This window comes from Microcaecilia unicolor, chromosome 1, assembly GCF_901765095.1.
Source record: "Microcaecilia unicolor chromosome 1, aMicUni1.1, whole genome shotgun sequence".
NCBI lineage: Eukaryota > Metazoa > Chordata > Amphibia > Gymnophiona > Siphonopidae > Microcaecilia > Microcaecilia unicolor.
In genome coordinates this window covers 20,255,027-20,279,981 of record NC_044031.1, presented here as the reverse complement: position 1 = coordinate 20,279,981, position 24,955 = coordinate 20,255,027, and the positions used below count along the sequence as shown (strand labels likewise).

The window sequence follows — 24,955 nt, the reverse complement described above, 5'->3', positions numbered from 1 at the left end:
CTCCGGGACGGAGGTCTCTGCGAAAGGAATGCTGCTTGGGGGAGAAAGTCCTCTTGAAGGAATTTGGTGGGGCCCCATCCTAGCCCCGCCCTGCCCTAGCCCCGCCCCAGCTCCACCCCATTGATTACTAAATTTTTAGAACATTTTTATTTATGAAATTTCAAATAAAAACAAATGAAGCTAAATTTGTACAGAAAAACTGATTGAAATAATAAGCACAATGCTATCATGAACCCCCCCTCCCCAGAAATTATTCAGTTCAAGTCTACTACAATTAGTAGTTCCAATTCTCATAACCCCGGGGGGTCAGAGGTGCGGACACACAATCTCTCCACTGCAAAACACTATACACAAACTTGTGCAAAAACACACTCATAACCTTACCAAACCATAACAGCACTAATTCCAAGGACAGGATGAGCTACAACCTTATGCGTGGAAAGGCAGAACTGTAATTACACCAGGCTCTAAAACACCAATACACTACCTCGTGAAAAAACAAAACAAAAAGGGCTGCAAATACTACACGCTAGCAGGATACTGCACCCTGATCACACATGAAAAACACACGACACAACAAATATGAAGGCAAAATACTGAACTGGAAAGTTACCTCAAGAAGTCAGACTCAGCATGCAGCAATACCAGAAAAATTGAAACTTACATGAAAAATATCACAGATGCACATTTCCAAAAGCTGACATATTCCAATTAATAAATTCTGAATAAAATACTTTTTTCTACCTTTGTTGTCTGATTATTTAGTGGAGACCTTACAATGGCCATCGCTCATTCCTAGAAATGACCCTTAAGAAATAGGGATCTGCTGTATACTGGGGACCCAGATTGGCCACTGTCAGTGACATGAAGCTGTGCTTAGTCGACCATGTTTTTTCTTCCATTCTTGGGTAGCCACCTTTTCAAGCTCAGGGCCAGCTTGCAGTCTCAAATCTATTGCTCCGTGGCTGTCGGTGCATTGCTACACAATCATCAGAATAACTTTTCACCAAGTCACTGTCACCATTTATCATTATCAATAGACTCAAGGAGTGTACTAAAAATATATGCTCTTCTCAGGTCAGAACCTTTTCAGCAGTAATTCAGTCCCACTGGATGCCAGTGATTACCCACTCTAACATCATAAACATTCTCTCCTTTCATAAGCATCAGGTCCAATATGGCCCCATCCCACTTGAGTTCCATTACCAGGTTCTGGAGCAATTCTCCTTGTAAAGGTTCCAGGCTCTCCCTACTTCAAGATAATACCACAGTAGGGATATACAAATCATCATCCGGCATATTGAAATCAGCTATCAATATTACCTTTCACAGCAATATTGTGCATTTCCTATTGAGATGGTTTCATTAGCATCAACATCTCTGATACATTGTAAAATGTTACAGCTTCCCAGGTGAATCTTAATTCATGGAAATGACATTACACATCGTGACTTAGAAAGATCAAAAGTACATGAGTTTGATTAGTGTGTGGAAACTATAGCAATTTGATTCTAGCACAGTATCACACTTGGGAAATGAAATATATGAAACAGGTACAAAAGCAACCTGAGCTAGTAAAGTTAAAAATACAACACAAAACCTGACATATTTAATAAGCTGCTCATTTCACAATTTTTTTCCAGTCTCCAAAACAGTCTGTTTTTCATAAATTGCTTCTTCCTACTTCAGTTGCAGAGTTTGTTGGGGAAGGGAAAGGGAGAATACTTTTGCAATAGTAAGGATGGCTCAGGCTGCTCACCTCCGCTCTAGTCTCCGCCTCCGACCAGACCACGACGCTCCCTGGCTCCAGCTCCTTTACCTGATGGCTGCAGGCTGCTCACCTCCGCTCAGTCCGACCACGCTTTCCAGCTCCTTCCCGCTCAATGACTCCCGCCCGCCCTCACCGGAAACAGGAAATGTCTGATCATCGGAAGGCAGGACATTGGAAGGTGGAAGGGAAGCTGGGTGAGCGAAGCCATCGTGCTGCCTGTGGCTGCTGCAACTGTCAGTCTGTTGGTTCGGAGCAGGCCGCTGCAAGTTGCTTGCAACTCTGTTGTCGACGTCATCATGGGACGGGACTGGGAGGCGGGAGCTGGCGGGGGGAGGGGTGGTGAGCGAGCGAGCGATGATCACGGTCCGGGGAGAAGCGAGCAGCTGCAGCGGGATCGGATTATGAGGGGAGAGGCAGAGTTGAGGCGCGCCACGCGGGGCCTCCTAAGCGCGGGGCCCTATGCGGCCGCCTCGGTCGCCTCTCCCTAAGACCGGCCCTGCCTGCACGTAAAAGAAATGTGGACCGTCGGGTCTTTCCTCACTCTATCTGTCCCGCCCTCCGCTGACGCAACTTCCTATTTCCGCAAGGGCGGGGCAGACAGTGAGAGAAGGCCCGACGGTCCACATTTCTTTTACGTGCAGGGCAGGGCGCCTCGCCTCCCGAAATTCTTTTTAAAGGTAGGGTGCGGGAGCTGGTCAGGGGGAGGGGGTGTCATTGTGCTGCACCCGGGGGAGGGGTGCAACGGCGAACCGCCCCGCCCCGGGTGGCAGCCCCCCCTGCTACGCCACTGCTTGTGGGACAGGGTAGAGTTTTTATTTATTTGTTACATTTATATCCCACGTTTTCCCACCTATTTGCAGGCTCAATGTTCTTTTGCCCACCCAAAATTGGGTGTCTGGCTACGCCCCTGGGTGTATGTGAACTTTTCATCAAGTAGTAATCAAGAAACTCTTCTTGCAGCGGAAATGAGAGACTGAACATATCCTGATATTGGGTTAGAAATTGCTCAACCTGACCAAAAGTGAAATAGACCCTACTGACAAAATTGAAGGTAGCTTCTCACAAGCACACTTGGCTACACTAGTCTAAAATGCACTGACTGCACCAAAATACTTCTGTTTATTATGAGGGCCGATATGCACTTTCTCTTCTGCACAAGCATTTTTGTGAACACCTCACAAAGAGGGATGTGTCTGGAAACCGATTCTCTAGATTATCAAAGTCTGCACTGTTAAGTGAGCTAACGCTTCTAATCACTTGCAGTCAAAAAACCTTTCCAACAGTTTCTCATTACACTAAAAATCATAAGTTCTAACATGGATCTTCTTTCTGTAGGAACTTGTTAGCGGTGCTAATTCTGGGAGGCCAGCCTGGTGGAACAGTAGGTTTACCTCTCTCACAGAACCCTGCAAACAGGACGGAATGTTTTGAACCTTGCTCAGCTTTCATCAATAGACAGAAATAGCTTCTCAGACCTGCAAAATGCAGCAATAATCTGCTGACAGCTATTTCTAAACTAAGATGGACAAGTTTTTCAACCTGTCTCTTAACTACATTGTCTACAGAAAACCCAGCTCAGTTTACCCTTAGTATCTCATTCTCATCAATTCTGGAAAATATTTCCTTTTCAGTGCCCACATGAATGCCTGTAGTAACACATATTTCAGCTACCCAGGTGGTTTTTTTTAACTAATGTGCATTAATTAGTTAGTGAGAATCAGGGCAAGTTAATCACTACTGCAGGACCTACCACAGTGGCATAACAGATTAGGTGGGCTAATTTGCTTATTAACTGAGTGAGACAGAGAGATACATTGTTGTACATAGTGGAACCCTACAGGGACATTGTAGAGAAGTCCTACTTCTAGTCTAGATGTTCCTGTGCTGCCTTGGATGGAGGTCTCCTAAAAGAAGAGCCAATAGTGTGCCAAGGGTTGGATGTTGGGGTGGTCCGCCACAGATGCAGGCAGCAAGGAGGTGCACGAAGCAGTCACGCAGCAATCAGCTCTGCCGGTTCCCTGCCCTCTCTAATGATACTTCCAGATCTGGGACAGGGGACCGAAGGAGCCAACAGCAGAGCGTACTGCTCCGTGCACCCCCAGTTGGTGAGAATGATGTGCTTCGGGAAGCAGGTGGGTGATGTGCATTGGGACGAGGAGGGGTGATGCGTTGGGAGGGGGTGTAGCTGTGATCCACCCTGGGTGGCAGCCAACCTAGGTATGCTATTGAGGAGAGCATCATCCTTGTGAAGTAGGAAGGAATCCTGTAGTCAGGACCTGCCCACCAGGGGATGCAATATCCTCTTGCACTGAGGATGTATCTTCAAGAGCTTTGTCCAGGAGGGAAGGGGTTAGGACAGCTGTTGTAGCTGGTGATTCGATCATTAGGCATGAAGATAACGGAGTGGCTGGTGGACATGAGGATCGCATGGTCACTTGCCTGCTTGGTGCGAACTTGGCGTATCTCATGCATCACCTAGATAGGATTTTAGATAGTGCTGGGGAGGAGCCAGCTGTCTTGGTACATATGGGTACCAATGACATAGGAAAATGTGGGAGAGAGGTCCTGGAAGACAAATTTAGGTTCTTAGGCAGAAAGCTGAAATCCAGATCCTCTGAAACGCTCCCCGTTCCATGCGCAGAATCCAAGAGACAGGCAAAGCTTTGAGGGATTTGGATTTGTCAGGAACTGGGCAGTGGAGCCTGATCTGAAAGGATGGACTCCAGGCTGCTGATGCTAACAACTGAAAAGAAGATAGAGCAACTTTTATACAACGACTAGTAAAAAAGGCCCGTTTCTGATACAAATGAAACGGGTTCTAGCAAGGTTTTCCTCGGAATGTGTATGTTTGAGAGAGTATGTGTGAGAGTGACTGTGTGAAAGAGAGAGGGTGAATGTGCGAGTGTGTGTGTGTGATAGAGAGAGAGTGAGACTGGGTGCGAGTGTGTCTGTGAGAGAGAGAGTGTGTGTGTGAGAATGAGAGTGTGTGCCATGGGCCCCCCTCCCTCCCTCCCTTCCTCCCAGTTCCAGGGTCGTCCCCCCCGCCCTCTGTCCCTCCATCCGAATTCCAGGGTTGTTCCCTCCCTCTGAGTTCCAGGGTCGTCTGTCCCCTCCCTCCCTCCGAGTTCCAGGGTCGTCCCCTACATCCCTCCCTCCCTCCCTCCGAGTTCCAGGGTTGCCCCCCTTCGTCCCTCCGAGTTCCAGGGTCTTCCCCCTCCCTCCGAGTTCCAGGGTTGTCCCCTTCCTCCCTTCCTCCGAGTTCCAGGGTCATTCCCTCCCTCCGAGTTTCAGGTTCCCCCCTCCCTCCCTCCCTCCAAGTTTCAGGGTTCCCTCCCTTCGAGTTTCAGGGTTCCCCCTCCCTCCCTCTGTCCAAGTTTCAGGGTCCCCCTCCCTCTGTCCGAGTTTGAGGATCCCCCCTTGGAACGTGACGTTGCACGTATGAGGGTGTCGTCATCCCTCCCTTCCTCCCTCCCTCCCTTCCAGTTCCAGGCCCCCTACCTCCAAATTTTAAAAGTCATCTTCACTTAACGAAGTCAGGTGTATGGCGGCCGGCAGCAGCGGTAACAGGCTTGCAGGCTCGGCCCTTCTCTCTCTCTCAGCTCTGATCTCGCCCTCAAGGGCAGGACCAGAGCTTAGAGAGAGAGAGAAGGGTGGAGCCTGCATGCCTGTTACCGCTGCTGCTGTCGGCCACCGTAAACCCGACTTCGTAAGTGAAGTTGACTTTTCAAATTTGGAGGTTGGGGCCTTGAACTGGAAGGGAGGGAGGGAGGATAGGAGGGACTATGGCACCCTCATGTGTGTGACGTCGCGTTCCGTTGTGTGGCAACTGTGCAGCGTTCCCTTCCAGTGACTGGTGTGTACGAACACGGAAGTGCGTGACGTCATTTCAGGAGATGGATACAGCTGGACACGAATGCTTCAAGGCTTCACTTTCTCGGAGTCAGCTTCAGAACGTTGGAGGTGCTTTTTATTATATAGGATGGGGGGGGGGGGGCAGAGATGACAGTTACCCAGGAGCTCATGGTTCGGTGTAGAGTATCCTTGAAGGAAATTAATGAAACAGGATCTTTAGGGAATCCCAATAGAGAGGTTTCAATAATAGTGAAAGAAAGCCAGGAGTGTTTAATAGGAGTACAGAGTACAAGATGCAAATTATCCCCTTCAGCTTCTAAGCAGCTTGTAGATGCAAGGAAAAAAACACAGTTTGAAGTGTCTATATAATGCTAGAACCCTAAAAAATAAGATGGGACAGTTGGAGTATAGCACTAACATCACAGAGACCTGGTGCAAGGAGGAAAGTCAATGGGACTCTGTTATGAGGGTGTAAATTATTTTACAATGATAGAGTAGATCAAATTGGCACTACACATTAAAGAGGGAACTGAGTCAAACAAAATAAAACATTCTACGTGGAATTGATAGCAGTAGGAAATCCTTCTGGATAGAAATTCCATGTGGGAAGGGAAGGAGTATACTGTTAGAGCTTTAGTACTGTCCACCATGACAGGACAGATGAAGAAATGTTTACAGAAATTAGGAAAGGTGGCAAATTGGGCAACCATATAATAATGGGTGATTTCAATGTTCCATCAGGGAGTGATAGGGAGATAACATTTTTAGATGTAACAAATGACTGCTTCTTGGGGGGGGGGGGGGGGGGGGGGGGGGAGTTATTTTAGATCTAGTCCTTAGTGGATTGCAGGGGATGGTACGAGAGGTAAGGGTGTTGGATCCGCTGGGAAACAGCGATCATAACTACGACATAATGAGGAAAATGGTTAAAAAGAAGCAAAAAGTATCATCTGCATAGTTTAGGACTTTAAATTAGGCATGCACGTTGTTTAAAAATACCATCGTGGACGCCTGGACCAGATGCATTCCATGTATTAACAAAGGTGGAAAGAAGAGCAAATGACAGGCAGCAAGTAAAAGAGGCTATTAGAGCCAAAAGAACATCCTTCAAAGAGTGAAAAAAGGATCCGAATGAAGAAAATAAGAAGCAACATAAGCACTGTCAAGCTAGATCCAAAGCATTGATAAAGAAGGCTAAAAGAGAATATGACACAGAGACAAAAACTAATAGTAACATCCTTTCCAGGTATATCAGAAGCAGAAAGCCTGCAAGGGAATCTGTGGGACCATTAGATCATAAAAAAGCAAAAGGGGTGCTCAGGGAGGACAAGGCCAGAGATTGAATGAATTCTTTGCTTCGGTCTTTATGGAAGAAGAGCTAAGAGATCTACCACCGGGGTGGAGGAACACAGATGACCCCATGCAATGCAAAAAAGACCAAGACAAGTGCACTTATATAGTTGATGTTTCGCTGAGTAGATAAAATAATGAGAAGGTCTCTGAGATAGCTTCCCTGGAAAGCGCTAAAATCTACTAGCGAAACAGTTCCATACCCTTTACACTTCCGAAACAGACTCCTGAGGCAGGTTTTCCAGCCAAAACACGATGCCGTGTCTGGATTTAAAAAATGTTTGGACAAGTTTCTGGAGGAAAAGTCCATAGTCTGCTATTCAGATAGACATGGGGAAGTAACTGCTTGACCAGTAATTGGTAGCATGGAATGTTACCAAGATTTGGATTGCTGCCAGGTACTTGTGACCTGGCTTGGCCACTGTTAGAAACAGGATACTGGGCTAGATGGGGTATTGGTCTGACCCAGTGGTGCTAATCTTATGTTCTGTCCAGTGTGCGGCGGCAGTCAAAAAAGCAAACAGGATGCTAGGAATTATTAGAGGAGTGTGGTAGCCGTGTTAGTCCACTCTTAAGGTTATCAATAGAAATCAAACAAAATAAAACATGGAAAAGAGAATAAGATGATACCTTTTTTATTGGACATAACTTAATACATTTCTTGATTAGCTTTCGAAGGTTGCCCTTCTTCGTCAGATCGGAAATAAGCAAATGTGCTAGCTGACAGTGTATATAAGTGAAAACATTCAAGCATTGTTATGACAGTCTGACAGGGTGGGAGGATGGGGGTGGGTAGGAAGTATGCATGGGGACATCAAAGCATATCATTGGTATTCTAACAGGGTGGGTGTGGATAGGTGAGGGGAGGGTGATCAACAGAGACATACAGCTTTATGGTTTATAATGGGCTAGGAACCCCAGATCCTTGTTAAGTCCTTTCTGTTGGGTGTTAAAATATTCAATCATTCTGACTTCAAAGGTCTTACGTTCTTGTATGGTTTTAAAGTTACCTTTGAGGATTCTCACTGTGAAGTCACTGGTGCAGTGTCCTGGTCCTGTAAAATGTTGCCCAACAGGCGTGGGAACCCTGCTGGCACCAGCATTGTTTATATGATGTCTATGTAAATTGAATCTTGTCTTAAGCATCTGGCTTGTTTCTCCAATATAGCATCCTTCATTACATTTTTTACACTGAATGATATATACCACATTGGAAGATGAGCAAGTGAAAGATCCCTTTATGTTGAATATCTTTCCTTTGTGGATGACTTTGGGGTCCTGTGAAATATTTTGGCATAGTTTGCAACTGGATAAATTACAGGGAAGTGTGCCCTTCTGTTCCTTTTCAGTCTGTGAAGGAAGTTTACTTCTGATTAGCTTGTGTTTTAAATTGGGTGGCTGTCGGAAGGCCAGTACTGGTGGGGATGGGAATATCTCTTTCAGTAATTCATCCTCCTGGAGTATAGGCTGTAGATCTCTTATGATTTTCCTCAGTTTTTCCAGCTCTGGATTGTATGTCACTACAAGCGGGATTCTGTCTGTGGATTTTTTCTTTTTGTACTGTAGCAGATTCTCCCTGGGTGTTTTGAGGGAGGAGGCAATATTCTTGGAGATTATTTTGGGGTTGTAGCCCTTCTGTTTGAAGGATTCAGTCAGGGTTTTAAGGTGTCTGTCTCTGTCCCCTGGGTCAGAGCAGATACGGTGGTATCTTGTGGCTTGGCTGTAAATGATGGATCTTTTTGTATGTGAAGGATGGAAGCTGGAGTTGTGGAGATAGCTACATCTGTCTGTGGGTTTCTTGTATACAGATGTTTGTATACAGCCATCACTGATTGAGACCGTGGTGTCCAAAAAATTGATACACTTATATACACTGTCAGCTAGCACATTTGCTTATTTCCGATCTGACGAAGAAGGGCAACCTTCGAAAGCTAATCAAGAAATGTATTATGTCCAATAAAAAAGGTATCATCTTATTTTCTTTTCCAGGAATTATTAGGAAAGTGATGGTGAATAAGACCAAGAATACCATAATGCCTCTGTATCACTCCATGGTGCGATGTCACCTTAAGTATTGTATTCAGTTCTGGTCACCGTATCTCAGAAATGATGTAGCAGAATTAGCAAAGGTTCAAAGAAGAGCGACTAAAATGATAAAGGGGATGGAACTCCTCCCATTTGAGCAAAGGCTAAAGAAGTAGGGCTCTTCAGCTTAGAAAAGAGATGGCTGAGAGGGGACATTATTGAGGTCTACAAAATCCTGAGTGGTATAGAATGGGTAAAAGTAAATCAATTTTCACTCTTTCAAAAAGTTCAAAAACTAGAGGGCACTCAATGAAATTATATGGAAATACTTTTATAACAAATAGGAGGAAATATTTTTTCACTCAAAGAATTGTTAAGCTCTGGAACTCGCTTCTGGAGGATGTGGTAACAGCAGTTAACGTATCTGGGTTTAAAAAGCATCTGCACAAGTTCCTGGAGGAAAATTCCATAGTCTGTTATTGAGATGAACATGGGGGAAACCACTGCTTGCCCCAGGATTGGTAGCGTGCAATGGTTCTACTATTTGGGTTTCTGCCAGGTACTAGTGACCTGGATTGGCCACTGTTGGAAGCAGGATAAGATGGACCATTGGTCTGATCCAGTATGACTATTCTTATGTTCTCCATGTTGTGCTGGGGTGGGGGTCTGGAACTAGGCGGGCATGGGTGGAGAATGGGTTCTAATTCCCTAATGCTGGGCCTCCCCCAACAATTGGCATGCGACCTTTACACTAAAGATGTGCTGATTCCCCGAGGACAAGCAGGCTTCTATCTATTCACAAGTGGGTGACGCCGATCCGCATCGCCTGGGCCGGCATTTTCTCAAAACTAAAAACAGAGCTTTGTCGCATGCACAAGTGCGGTCTCCTCATTTCTCTTTTTACAGTGTGAGAAGAAGCTGCTGTTTGTTGCCCTCTCCTCACTCGTTCGTTTTTATTTTTTAGAGCTATTTTGTGCCTTCCAGCTGTTCTTCTATGTCTTCTTTTTGGCTCCTTGGATTGGAACCCAATTTTACCCATCCTTCAATTTCTTTAATAATTGTTTTGCCCGTTTTTAAGTTTTATTATTTTTTTCTGTCGTCATTGGGCCGATTTTAGGCCCAGACCGGTTGGGTCTCTCCCTTTGCTTTTCTCCGTGCCTTGCCCCTTTTTCAGGCACCATCCAGTCGTTTAATTTAGCGGACTAAGTTTTTCTGTCCATGTTTATGAAGATTCCCAGTGGCTTCAAGCGCTGTACCTGGTGCAATCGAACTGTCTCAAGAAAAGACACCCATTCTTGTGTCTGCAGTGTCTTGGGCCCGACCATAGCTCTACTAACTGTGTTCTCTGTCTTCACATGAAAAAGAAGACCCAGGTTTTCCGGGAGGCTCAATGACAGAGGATGTTTAGAGCCAAGTCCGGTTCCTCGACGTCTGCATCGGCATCAAGGTCAGAGACGCCTTTCATTTCTATCTTTTGTAAAGGAAATGGCCGATGCCATTCTGTTTCCTTTAGAAGTGGAGGATGAGCCTAGGGCCAAGATGCTTGAGGTCCTGGACTACACATCTCCTAAGGAGGCTGTGATTGCACCTCTCCAAGACGTACTCAAGGAAGTCCTCATCAGGAACTGGGAGTCCTCTCTGTCGGTCCCTGTCATGCCCAAGAACATTGACACCCTGTATCTAATCCACAGTGTGCTTGGTTTTGATATGCCTCAGTTGCCTCACAGTTCCTCTATGGTGGTGGAGTCTGCTCTCAAAAGAGCCAGGAGTACTAGGGACTACGCTTCAGCACCCCCAGGCAGAGAAGCTAGAACCCTGGATCCTTTTGGGAGGATGATGTACCAGGCTTCATTGCTCATCTCCCATATACAATCCTACAAGCTCCTCATGAGCGTCTACTTGCGAAACTCTGTGCGACAGCTGTCAGACTTGGTGGACACGCTTCATCCGGAGCATGCCGAGGCTTTCTACCAGTTGGTCAAGCAGCAGAAGGCATGTCGAAAGTTCTTGACCAGGGGCACTTATGACACTTTTGATGTGGCATCCGGGATCTCTGCTCAAAGTATAGCAATGGGTAGAATCTCATGGCTGCATGTTTTTGACTTGGAACACTCTGTTCTGCAGTGGTTGGTGGATGCACCCTTGCCAGGGGGATAACCTTTTTAGAAAGAAGGTTGAGGAGGTCACTGACCTAATCAACATACTGATACAATCTCTTCTCTCTCCCACCGGGCGCCTTCTACATCCACTTCCTCAGCTAGGAGTATTTTTGGCAAGCCCAGAAGTGGTTCCTACTACTATCCTTTTGCTTACCTAAGGCCCCTGCTGCAACCCATGCAAAGCAAGGGATGAGCTTTTGACTGGCTCCAGCAGAGCATAGCCACAGAAAGACGACATGCCAGTCGGGGGAGACATTTTTTCACCAAAGGTGGCCTCTTATAACCTCCAACCGGTGGATTCTTCAAATAGTCCATTTAGGTTATACTAGTATTATGCACTACAGGGGCGTAACCAGCAGCTCATTTTGCGGAGGTCCAGGGGTGGACTGAGGGACCATGAATGTTCTCTCCAATCTTCCCCACCCCCCACCCCATTAAAAATCTTGCCTCAAGGAGTCACGTGACGCGATGCACGAGAGCGGACGCTAAACACTTCGCTCCGTGCCTACTTCCGCATTCATCCGGGCTAAAACCCTTAAAAACAAGAAAAAACCATTCCATTTTTATACACAATGCCTTATCGCACTGCTGGGAAAAGGCGATTGACGGTTAGAGTTGACAATGGTGGCGAAAACTTTGAGAAAAGACAGAGGCAGAATCGGGGAAGACAAAATGGCGGCCCCCGCGAGTCCCCCGGGTTCGTCAGTTAGCTCCGCATGGACAGCTGAAATAGTCGGAGAGGTAACAGCAGCTCTGGAAGGAATATTGGACAGGAAACTATAGGGGCTGGAACACAAACTGGAGGGGATAAAAGACAACATGTCCCAACTCACCCAAGACATGGCAGGATTCCAACAGAGAACAGGAGCATTGGAAGACCAGGTATCAGCTATTGAACAAAATTATGCCAAGCTATTAAAGCTGGTCGAGACACAGGCCGAAAAACTGGAAGACTTAGAGAACCGGTCACGTCACAATAACTTGCGTTTTGTGGGGATATCAGAAGAATTGAGTGACAGAGATCTACGTTCCTTTTTGGAGGACTGGCTTGTGAAAGAACTGAAATTGCCCGCCGCCATGGGGCCACTGACAATAGAGTGAGCGCACCGGGTGGGGCCCAAGCGCCAGAACGAAAGCAGACCCCGAGTTGTAATATGCCGTGTGCTCAATTTTGGCCAGAAAGCGGCGGTTCGGAGTGGAGATGGACTGCACTATAAAAATCAAAAGATCCTTTGCTTCCAACGTTACTCGGTTGCGGTGGCGGCGCAATGAAAAGCCTTCTCGCCGATATGTTCAACACTGGTAAATCACAAAGTTAAATTCGCGCTGATGTATCCAGCCAAATTGAAAATATTTCACCAGACAGGCACAAAGATTTATGAAACGATACCAGAGGCTCAGCAGTATGTTCGCCAAATATTAAATACAGGTGATGAATGACTCCAGTAAGAGAGCGGACCGGAATGGTTATGTTCTGCAAATAAGGAAACGGATTTTACTATAAACTCTAAGGTCAAATGAGCTGGTCTAGTGGGGGAAGGCTGTGGAACACGGCTAAGGACTATATATAACTATCACTAATACACAAGCTGAACTGCTGATTTACCCCCCTAAAAAGTTTAAATGAGCCATGATCAGCCGTGGAATTTGCCAGCATAGATCGCTGCTGAGAAAGGCAGGACGGGACGAAAGGAGCAGGCCAAGACACATCCTTCACTGACGTGACTGACCGCAGTGGTTGAACTTGAGCAAAAAATGTAAGTTGGTGTTATGTGCCATAGCTACATGATGGTGAGAGAAGGACTTGGCCAACTACAGATTTAGGATGCTGATATGCGACTGAGCTTCGCTAAGTTGGAAAGGTTTATAATTCTTTCAGTATGACTCTAAAATAAGGAAAATGCAGGCATAAAATGTGAAGAGTAGACTGTTAAATACTGTATGTTAAAGTTAAAGTACGTTAAATAGTATACAGTTATATTGATGGTTTAATGTAAGGAACAACGTAAGTAATATAAAGGGTTAATGTCAGGGGTGGGGAGGGCATATTTGATATAGGAACCTGGAGGAGGGAGGAACACAGTTTGAATTGGAATCTTCGAGGGGGGGAAAAAAATCCCTTGTCACCCACGCTTATAGCGGAATGCTGGGAGGGGCGTAGATGTGGCTAGTTCCCTAAGAATAGGGACGAAGAGAAAGGGGGAGGGCAGGGGTTTTGGGGGGAGGGCTGAGGGGATGGGGAAGGGAAGACTATATGGGCATCTTAGGAGATTTTTGGGAGGGGAGGGTTTCACTCAGGTCGTAACCAAGGTCATTGCTCAGCACCACAAAGTAAATGGGGGGGCGCCATGAGCTGGGGTGGCCCCCCCATGGAGATAAAGAACTACAACAGTGTAATAAGGACCACAGATGCACAGGTGATGACTGAAATTATAACATGGAATGTGGGTGGAATAGGTTCACCAGTGAAGAGATCCAAGATACTGCATTATTTACAGAGGATAGGCGCGGATGTAGCTCTCCTACAGGAGACACATTTGTCGGACATCGAACACATGAAATTGCAGAAATGGTGGGTGGGGGATTGCATTAGTTCGCCAGCAAAAGGGAGGAAAGGGGGAGTAGCCATATTGATTAGGAAAGGAGTAGCCGGACAAATAAGTAACATTACCAAAGACCCTGAGGGCAGACACATCTTCTGTAAAGTATCCTTGGGTAGGAGACAAATTTTAATGGGCAGCATTTATGCGCCTAATCAACTAGACAATAGATTTTACAAGAACATTATTGATCTGTTGTCAAAAGAAGATGATATCCCAATGATCCTGGGAGGTGATTTTAATATGGTGTGGGACCCGCAAATGGATAAATCACTTGCTACCCCCACGCCTCCTTGGTGGAAGTCGAGGGGACTCCCGAACTTAGGTTCGTTGCTAGATCTTTTGGACATATGGAGGGATTTTTCACCCACAAGAGAGGGACTATACACATTTGTCTAGGGCCCACAACACGCAATCACGGATTGACTATCTCTTGGTGTCTTGATCCCTGATAACAGATATACAAGACACACAGATTGGCCCATATGCGATATCAGACCATGCAGAGGTATGGGCAACTCTGAACTTTGGGGGACATGGTACGAAAAATAGACAATGGGTATTTCCTAGCTACTTAGCTCAGAACGCACAGTTTTGTGAGCATTTACTGAAGACTTGGAGAGACTATAAAAGCCATAATGAACATTCTGTATCAGACATAGGGACGTACTGGGAGGCGGCGAAGGCCGTGATAAGGGGAGAGATTATCAGTTTTGTAAGCCAGTTTAAAAAGACGAGGGACAGAGAAATATTGAGTTTAGAAAAACAAATTCTGACATTGAGGAAGAAACTTGGGGAATTGCCCTCCCCACAATTGAAAACGGACCTCATAGCGGCCCAGGTGAGTTTGAACTCCCTTATACACGAGAGGGAGAAGAAGTCACAGGACTACTATCGGTTTCAATTATACAAATATGGCAGCAAGGGAGGGCGGATGTTAGCTAGATTGATAGCCCGGAAACAAGCCTCAAGAACAGTTACAGCGCTAAAAGATAAGGCTGGAAAGCTGTGTCACACAGATAAGGAGATTAGAGAGATTTTCCATGAATTCTATCAGAAGTTATATAAGGCAGAAGAAGACTCGGGCCTTGCAACCAAGGCCTACCTAGAAGGAGTGGATCACCCAGTACTTAGAGACAAAGATCAGAAAGATTTGAACGCCCCCATTACAGTAGATGAAGTACATTGGGCAATTATCAGCAGTCAAATGGGGAAAGCTCCGGGACCAGATGGTATGAGAGCGGAATGTTATAAACTGCTGGGTGAAGAGATAGAACCAACAATAGCGGAAGTTTTTAACAGCTGGGTCGACAAAAGCACGCTACCTAAGCAGCTAAATATAGCTCAAATTATTTTAATACCAAAGCCTAAAAGGGATGTGGTTTTGGCAGAATCTTATCGACCAATCTCCTTGTTGAATTGTGAATTGAAATTGTTTGCAAAAATTCTGGCCAACCGCCTGGGTAGAGTGCTACCAAAGATTTCCATGAGGGACAGGTGGGATTTGTAAAGGGGCGATCAATCTCCAAGAACTTAAGGAAGATACTAGCAGCATTGGAATTTACGGGCACGAGAGCAGAACCCACATTAATGATAAGTTTTGACGCAGAGAAAGCTTTTGATCGCGTAAAATGGGAATATTTGTTTGAAACCATTAGAGCATATGGGATCACAGGGTGGTTTGAAAGAGCGATCAAAACATTATACCTAGACCCCACGGCACGAATTATGGTAAATGAGGGTATTTCTGCAGAGTTTGCGATAGGGAGAGGCACCCGGCAGGGGTGTCCACTATCGCCACTATTGTTTGCTATATACTTGGACCCTCTGATCAGAGACATATACTCCATGCTGACAGTGAGAGGAGTAAAGATCAATAAACAGGAGTTTAAATTGGGCGCGTTTGCAGATGACCTGCTGGTAATACTTACAAGCCCAGCGGAGTCACTGAATGCACTATTGGAAATATTTCAGGAGTTTGGTGATTACGCTGGGTTCAAGTTAAATCTAGAGAAATCAGAGGCACTGAGCAGGAACATCAACAAAAATGAGCTAGGGCAGGGACACTTTCCCCTCAGGTGGGCGGAGGGTAAATTCAGATATCTAGGAATTATGTTGACACCCAAAACTGAGGACCTTTATGGAACTAATGTTCAAATCTTACTGAACACGACTAAACAACAGTTAGAGAGTTGGAAATTATTACAACTGCCTTTAATAGGGAGAATATGCTTAATTTGAATGATTATTCTCCCCAGGTGGCTTTATGTCTTGCAAACAATTCCCATTTGCTTATTACGTAAAGACCTTCGTGTGTTTAATAGAATGGTAGTGAAATTTTGTTGGGCAAACAAGAAAGCAAAGATGAAGTCCCAATGGATGGTGGGGGGTTGGCAACAAGGGGGGCTGGGACTGCCAGATCTAGAGCAATACAATATGGCGTGCCTGTTAAGATATGTCAAAGACTGGATTTTTGATACCACCTATTATACACCTCTCGAATTGGAAGAAGCCCTGTTCGCCCCAATGCGTCCACAAGCTTTGGTACAAATAGAGAGAATGCAAGTACCCGTAGGATACCGACACAGCCTGCTGCTGGGTCCTCTGAGGAAAGCATGGAAATTTATGGGTAAAAGATTAGGTATAGGGGATGGAGGAACAGAATTACTACCGATAAGGGGGAATCCACTATTTGAGGCAGGCAGGGATAATGCAGTTTTTCTCCGCTGGGAAGAGAGGGGACTGATAACTTTAGAGGACATTATTGGGGAAACAGGGGGGATTCGGACGTTAGAACAGCTGGTGAGGGCAGACGAACTGCAATGGGGAGACACATACGCCTATTGTCAATTAAAACACTTTGTTAAATCTATGAACAAAGAAAGACTTTCACAGAAATTAGGAGCTAAGATCAAACAGTTTTTTGAAAAAATCTCAGAAACAAATCCCTCCATTTCAGGAATTTATAGGGCCCTGTGGGAAGGAAGGCCACCAAAAGATCTGACCCATCTAAAAGAACGCTGGGAAAAGGATCTTGGAGTCAACCTAGTAACATGGGACATTACTAAGGAAGTGCAGAGGATTCCCAGATTGTTAAATGGAGCACAATATAGGGAATGCGCATTCCGATTCATTCATAGAGCTTACATGACTCAAGCACAGCTGGCGAGGCTCGGGGGGACCCAATCGGCGCTTTGTAGGAGGTGTGGGGGAGCAGAAAATACCTTTTATCATGGATTTTGTAGTTGTAGGAAACTTAAAGCATTCTGGGGAAAAATTGCCCAGTATTTGACTACAATTATGGGACAACGGGTAGCATGCACACCAGAGCAGTTGCTGTTGAACCTCCCAGGATCAGGTAGAGGAATGATATCAAGGGGCAATATACTATTTGGTAAACTGACACTGCTGGCGAAGAAATGCATTCTGCTATACTGGACTACAGAAACAGGACCTGAATTTTGGCACTGGCGGAATCTGATCCACCAACTGGTGATGTGGGAGGCAAAAGAAGCCAGAAGTGGCCCCAAAAAACGTATTAAATTTCTGAAGATCTGTGGCGGATACTTGGATTCTTTGACACCTAGGAGTAGGAACTTAATACTTAAGGTGCTGTAGCTAAGGTAAAGGTCTGGAGGGTACTGGCAAGAGTGAGACTGGGGGAGGGAGGAGGGGAGGCGGGAGGGGGGGGGAAGATGATTCACTGAAGAAATGTAAATTCTTTGTTGATAAGAGGTAGCCACACGGTAAAACATAGTATGTTATAAATCATAAACTCAATCTACTTAATGCTAAGGGAGAATGATAGGGACGGTTGGGGGAAAGTATACCACCAGGAATCCCTCATTAAGGTACTCAATATCTGGACCTGAAGTGAAAATTGTCAAGGCATGTTTTGGGCTATGTAGATTGGATACTGATTTTGTAAAAGAGGGCTGGGGGGGGGGGGGGTACTAGGGGAGGGGGGAATAAAAGAAAACGAACAAAAGCTATAAAATCTGTTTGTAATATTTTATTATTGTTCAATAAAAATGTTTAAAACTAAAAATCTTGCCTCTGCTAGCAGGGATACCCCAGCCCTTCACATTTGATACCTGAACCTTCTCTCTCTTTGGTGAAGTTGCCTCCAGTTCTGGAGGGGGACTGAGCCCAAAGTGGGGACCAAGGCTCCCCATAGCCACGCCATACCTATTGACCTGGTGGGTTATTGCAGCATCAGTGAGAGACCGCCGAGATGGAGGAACACTGAGATCCCATGAGGAAACAGTAGCAAAAACAAAGGAGTGGGAAATAGACCAAGCTAATCAGAGACAAATCAGCAGATTTCAGTCGACTGTAGACAATTTATTGCAGCACACATTGCATGTAACTGGCACCTTGCCCGTGTCTATCTTTTTATTTCAACAAGCATTTTATGGGTTTTTAATTTAATCTTTGCACTTCTACACGACCTTATAGAATCGCAATAACAAGTCTTATGCACGGAAGTTGCAGTTTTTCCAGCAATTACACACATAGGGCATTTGTGACCGTTGAGGCCTAATTACAGTATTATTCTGTGCTAGTAAATCTCACTGTTTGGGATGGGCCACTCTTGGCATCTCTGCTGCTAATCTTGGATCAACCATGGAGAATTTCTAGTTCTGCTCATCTATCTCATGTATACCTCAGGGCAAATGGACGATGTGACTTACATACATATCCTTCCTTCACTTAATCGCAAACAAGCATCACTGTGTCCTTTTCTCAAAGAAAGGCATAATCAGGTGTATGATACTGAAATCTGCACAAGGTTTGTTACCTGGACAGTTCCCAAGATCTCATAGATGAGAGTACGAGGTGAGCTGTCAGCTGAAATCCTGGCCAGAGAGGGAGGGATACTCACACTATGTATGTGACTCTGAGTACAGAGTTCTCTACCTATACTCCTTTGCGCATTGTAGCCATGAAGGTCGCAGTTGCCTTCCTGGTGGTGGCTCTGAGCTGCTGCTATCATGGTAAGTAACCTTTAAATGATTACAGAAAGCTCCATATTTACTAAACTCTGAAGATTCACAGCTCCTTCACTCCTCTGAAGATCAAGTCAGAACCTTCTCAGCTTCACATTTTATTCCGTGTATTAAAGTCAGCACAGAGATAGATAACCTTTCCAAATCTAAATTACATCCACAATTTACCACAACACGTGTAAAAGTGTGTTACACATTATCAAAGCTGATTCTGGAAGCCTATTATATAAATGGAGGTCTCTATCCAGCTTATTTTCGAAAGTGATCGCTGGCCATCTTCCGAAACAAATCGGGAGATGGCCGGCGATCTCCTGAACCCGGCCAAATCGATATAATCGAAAGCCGATTTTGGCCAGCACCAAATGCTTTCCGTCACGGAGCCTGCGAAACATCAAGGGCACGTGTCGGTAGGGTAGAGAAGGCAGGAAGGGGGCGGGACGGGGGCCTGCTCACGAGATGGCTGGCTTCGCCCGATAATGAAAAAAAAAAGCCAGGCTTGACGAGCATTTCGTAGGCTTTACTTGGTCCCTTTTTTTCACAACCAAGCATCAAAAAGGAGCCCCAACTGACCAGATGACCACCAGAAGGAATCGGGGACCACCTCCCCTTACTCCCCCAGTGGTCACCAACCCCCTCCCACCCAAAACAAAAATTAAAACACATTTTTTTCTGGCCTCTATACCAGCCTCAAATGTCATACCCAGCTCCCTGATAGCAGTATGCAAGTCCCTGGAGCAGTTTTTAGTGGGTGCAGTGCACTTCAGACAGGTGGACCCAGGTCCATTCCCCCCTACCTGTTAGACTTGTGGTGATAAATGGGAGCCCTCCAAAACCCACTGTACCCACATGTAAGTGCCCCCCTTCACCCCCTAGGGCTATGGTAATGGTGTATAGTTGTGGGGAGTGGGTTTTGGGGGGGGGGGATTTGAGGGGCTAAACAATGAAGGGAAGGGACCTATGCACCTGGGAGCTATTTTTATTTTTAAATTTTTAGAAGTGCCCTCCAGGGTGCCCGGTTGGTGTCCTGGCATGTGAGGAGCGCCAGTGCACTACAAATGCTGGCTCCTCCCACGACCAAATGCCTTGGATTTGGCTGGGTTGAGATCGCCGGCATTATTTTCCATTATGGCCGAAAACTGATGCCGGCCATCTCAAACCCGGCGATCTCTGACATTTGGCCGGTCCCAACCGTATTAGTGAAAAAAAAGATGGCCGGCCATCTTTTTCGAAAATATGGTTGGCTCCGCACACTTACGGCGCCAGCCCCGGAGATGGCCAGCGCTGTTCGCTTATGCCCCTCCACGTTACCTTTACAAAATAGGCTTAAAATATGCACCTTTTGGGCTTTTTCCATAGATCCCTGTTACAAGATCAGACCCCAAGAGGGTAACAGTATAACAGGGCACTGGGTGCATCTTTTATATCTGTCTTATAAAGATAACATATATAGCTACATGCATACAAAAAATTACCCTAAAAGAAAGGAGAGACACATTTATACCTGCTCCAAAGGACATGCAACTGGGTGCAGGTATTTGCAAGTAAGAAAATGTACATTTTATCAAACGTAGTGTAAAAAACAACTAGTGGCCATCTAAACACAGAGGTGATCGAAAAACCACTTAAACCCCTTATAATTAAACACAATATCAACTTTCATCTGCAAACAAAAAATGTTATCATAAACTTTAAAGCAAATACACAGAATGTTAAAGGGGTCTTATTTCAGAACTAGAGGCCAAATGAAACCTGAATTCTCATTTTTGACCAAATCCAAACCAGCAGCCAAATTTTCCTGATTGGTTTCGGCCGAAAATGAAAACGGCACCTCCACCGCCTGCAGAGACTTGGTCTGAACAGGCCAGGCCGGCCACCCGCCCCTCTTAGCCCTCCCCTGCTGGAAGAAAGCGAGTGCTGCTGAGCCACACCCTCCCCCACTACTTGAAGGCCCTGCCCTGATGGTCTAGTGGTCTCTTTGGGGCAAGAACTATAACAGTCACTGCTGCCCATGCTGGTTCCTCCATAAAAATGGCTGCCCAGAGTTCCTGCCTGAGACTGTCACCAGGACAGTTAAAGGTAGGCCTGCGGTGGGCCTTTCAGTAGTTGTGGTGGGGTGGGGCTGGATCAATGGGTCTCGCTCGTCTGTGGGAGGACAGGGTGTTGGGACCTGGTCTCTGCAGGGTGGAGTAGGTAGTGGCGGAGGCAACCCACTTGCATTTTCGACCTAAACTCCAGCTTGGATTTCAGGCCGGTTTCGGTGCCAAAAGCAAAACTGAAATTCAGTCAACCTCTATTCAAGACGCTTTTGATAACAAAAGTGTCAAAAGCGTTGTTTCATATTTTACCCCCTTAAATCAGTTATTCTTGAAAAAAAAATCAACAAAAAGAAAATAGAATACAAATAAAGTCTTTCCAATGTAAATCGTGCACTTATCTGAGCTCAGTCAGCTGATCCCGATTCTAGCATTTCAGTATAAAAATGCTTTTGTCAAGGGACAAGCCCAGCTTCCTGCAGAATTATTCATTCAACAGCACTGAATATCAGCGCTCCTCAAATAACTCCCGGCTCCGTCTCTAACCAGACAGTGCCACGTAGTCTCTGGTGATATTCCAGCAACACTCTCCAGTTCAGTGCCTCCGAATATCAGCGCTGGACCCAGTCTGTGTGATTTTACAGGGTCAGAGCCCTCCTCATGCTGAATATCGACCCCTATGTCTTTTGAACTGGCTTTCAGTATATGTTCTGAATATGTTTGGTTTGTGTGTCTAAATCATTTATTTCTTTTCTGTAAGCCACTTGGAAGGTAGACAGGCGGCATATAAATGTTTTTTTTTTAAGTATTTAAATATTAATCCATTAATTGACGGTTTATTTTACCTCTTTATCATCTAGTTACCAATGCACAACCTGTCCGTGGAGAGGATAGAGCTGGAGCTACTCAAGATTCTCCTTCATTGGTTGTAGATGTAAGTGAATAGGGGAGCAGAGGAGGAGTTTAATGTTTGGAGCAGTGGTCTGGGAACCAGAAAGTCCAGGTTCAAATCCCATGGCAGCTCCTAATCCAGACACCTGGGATGTACCCAAGTGGTTTGTAAAAAAAATGTTTTGCTAACATAGGGTTAATCATTCTTACTATTTCTAAATTAAATGTAGATTCTTAGGCCTCTCTGAACTGTAGATTCTGTGACCTTGTGTACATGAGTTATAGAATGGGATGTGCCTAGATAACTTGTTTTAGAACCAGACAAGCTGACTCCCAGTAGTCTGGAAATGTAACATGTTAGAAAATATGAAAGTGTTGATAGACACACAGGCAACAAGCTTTCATTGTATTCCTGCACATAGAAAATGTATAAGAGACACAGGGAGGGTTTTTAGAGTCAGACAATCTTTGAACTATGGTTGGATATTGTCTCTTGCTTGCTTGCAAGCAATCAATAAACCTGTTTGTGATTATACCTGCTTGATCCTTTGGGTATTCGTGAGTATAATTGGTTAAATTCTTTTAACAGTTTGGGGGCTCTGGCCGGGAACCAATATCTCTTTCCTTGTGTCAGGTTCGGAGCTGTGTGCACTTGGATTTTGAATAAATCCTTTTAAATCAAAGTCCCCCGGGCTAAAGATTGCCTGTCAATAGGGGCCAGATCTTCTGACACTTCGAAGAGTGATGGTTTTTTGTGCTTATCACTAATCTCATGGGACCAACTTAGGTACTGTGATGTCTTGTTTGTCTTTTGAATTAGTGTGTCTTTTAAATTGGTAACTGAAATTTGGAGCGAGGACTCCTGTCCTATAGTTTAAGGGAAGTCCACGGTCTGGGACCCGCTCGCTGAGGAGCGCGGACTCCCTTTGTCTGAGACTGCTAGAGAAGTCCACGGTCTGGGACCCACTCGATGAGGAGTGCGGGCTCTTGTTATTGCTATCTCAGACTGCTATAGAGTGAAAAAGAAGTCCGTGGTCTGGGACCCGCTCAAAGGCCTTAGTGTGCACAATAAAAGAGTGACATAACCATGGGAAATTTGTGTTGTAAGATAGGGTGTTGTTCGTGTCTTTGTTGTTGTTTTACAAGACCCTCGAGGCAAGGGATTCTCTGTGGAGATCCTAAGTTTATGCATAAACGTAATCCAGATACTGTGTGTATTTAAAGAAATGGAAAAAGAAGTTTGGATTTGATGGGAAATTAACTGTTGCATCATGTTACTACTACTACTACTTGACATGTCTAAAGCGCTACTAGGGTTACGCAGCGCTGTACAATTTAACATAGAAGGACAGTCCCTGCTCAAAGGAGCTTACAATCTAAAGGACACATGTACAGTCAGTCAAATAGGGGCAGTCTAGATTTCCTGAAAGGTATAAAGGTTAGGTGCCGAAAGCAACATTGAAGCAAGGATTTGAAGATGGGTAGGGAGGGGGCTTGGCGTAAGGGCTCAGGAAGTTTATGTTAGAAGTTATTACCAGATATAAGAAATTATGAGATCACTAACCCGATAAGCCTAAGACTGTTTCCTACAATCTTAAAAGGGAAACAAATAATCAATTGAAGACGTCATTTTTTTTTTTTTACAACAGAAGAGCTATATATTCTATAGCAAACAGTGCACTGTGCTTGACTTTTTAATCATTTTTACTTTTGTTTACCACTGTCCCTGCTTTATCAAAAGCTTTGTATATGCAGCACCTGAATTTCATTGCTGGAGATAATGTTGTTTATTTTTCTTGAATCTGTTTGTTAAAAAAGGTATGTCACTTATTCCTATGATGTTGACAATTCATGCTCTTCTTTAATTCTTATCGGTATAGTATTACTAAGTTTAAATACTTTGCATTCCATAATTAGAGGTTCTTTTCCTTCAGAGAGACAGGAGAAAAAGAAAAAAAAAACCTCCCGTCAGGAATGCAGCCTTGATAGGGGTTTTTTTTCCTACAGCTGATTCTGCCACGCAAAGTTGAATTTCAATTGTGTGATTTACTGAAAGGTGCATGACGGCATTTTTTTGGATTGTGTAGTTATTACAATTTTTGTATACCTTCCAGCTTATAACTGAAAAAGAAAAACGTCTATATTGCGACCCAAATCGGGAGATAGACGTTTATCTCACAAAAACGAATAAAGCGGTATAATCGAAAGCCGAATTTGGACGTTTTCAACTGCACTCCGTCGCGGATGCGGACAAAGTTGATGGGGGCGTGTCGAAGGCGTGGTGAAGGCTGAACTGGGGCGTGGTTATCGGGCGATCAGAGATGGGCGCCTTTCGCTGATAATGGAAGAAAAATATGCGTTTTTAGCGAGAATTTAGGGCACTTTTCCTGGACCCTGTTTTTCCACGAATAAGGCCCCAAAAAGTGCCCTAAATGATCAGATGACCACTGGAGGGAATCGGGGATGACCTCCCCTGACTCCCCCAGTGGTCACAAGCCCCCTCCCACCACAAAATATGCTGTTTCACAACTTTTTATTTTCACCCTCAAATGTCATACTCACCTTCCTGGCAGCAGTATGCAAGTCACTGGATCAGTTATTAGGGGGTGCAGTGGACTTCAGGCAGGTGGACCCAGGCCCATCCCCCCCCCACATGTTACACTTGTGCTGGTAAATGGGAGCCCTCCAAACCACCCCCCAAACCCACTGTACCCACATGTAGGTGCCCCCCCTTCACCCCTTAGGGCTATAGTAATGGTGTAGACTTGTGGGCGGTGGGTTTTGAGGGGGATTTGGGGGGCTCAACACCCAAGGGAAGGGTGCTATGCACCTGGGAGCTCTTTTACCTTTTTTTTTGTTTTTGTAAAAGTGCCCCCTAGGGTGCCCGGTTGGTGTCCTGGCATGTGAGGGGGACCAGTGCACTATGACTCCTGGCCCCTCCCACGAACAAATGCCTTGGATTTATTCGTTTTTGAGCTGGGCGCTTTCATTTTCCATTATCGCTGAAAAACAAAAACACCCAGCTCACAAATTGTCGAATAAAACATGGACGTCTATTTTTTTTCGAAAATATGGTTCGGTCCGCCCCTTCACGGACCCGTTCTCGGAGATAAACGCCCATGGAGATAGACGTTTTTGTTCAATTATGCCCCTCCTTGTATATCAGGATTTTGTGCTGTCCCAGTGCCTTTCTAGGCAACTGCCTGGGTTGCCTGACTTTGTTTAAATTGTTGCTTTTTCCCTTATTACATTGGATTTAAATTTG

The 24,955-nt window shown here is 45.2% G+C and overlaps 1 long non-coding RNA gene across 2 annotated transcripts in view; it reads right to left on the bottom strand.

The window, feature by feature from the left end:
* LOC115463965 overlaps positions 1–10,211 on the bottom strand; it is a 59,925-nt gene extending 49,714 nt beyond the window's left edge. The window contains exon 1 of one of the 2 annotated variants that reach the window (XR_003941222.1): positions 10,202–10,211. This is a non-coding gene — a long non-coding RNA (uncharacterized LOC115463965). Of the gene's footprint in view, positions 1–3,298; positions 3,309–10,201 lie in introns of those variants that run through there. The other variant, XR_003941226.1, reaches the window with a different exon arrangement.
* Between the last annotated feature and the right edge of the window lie 14,744 nt (positions 10,212–24,955).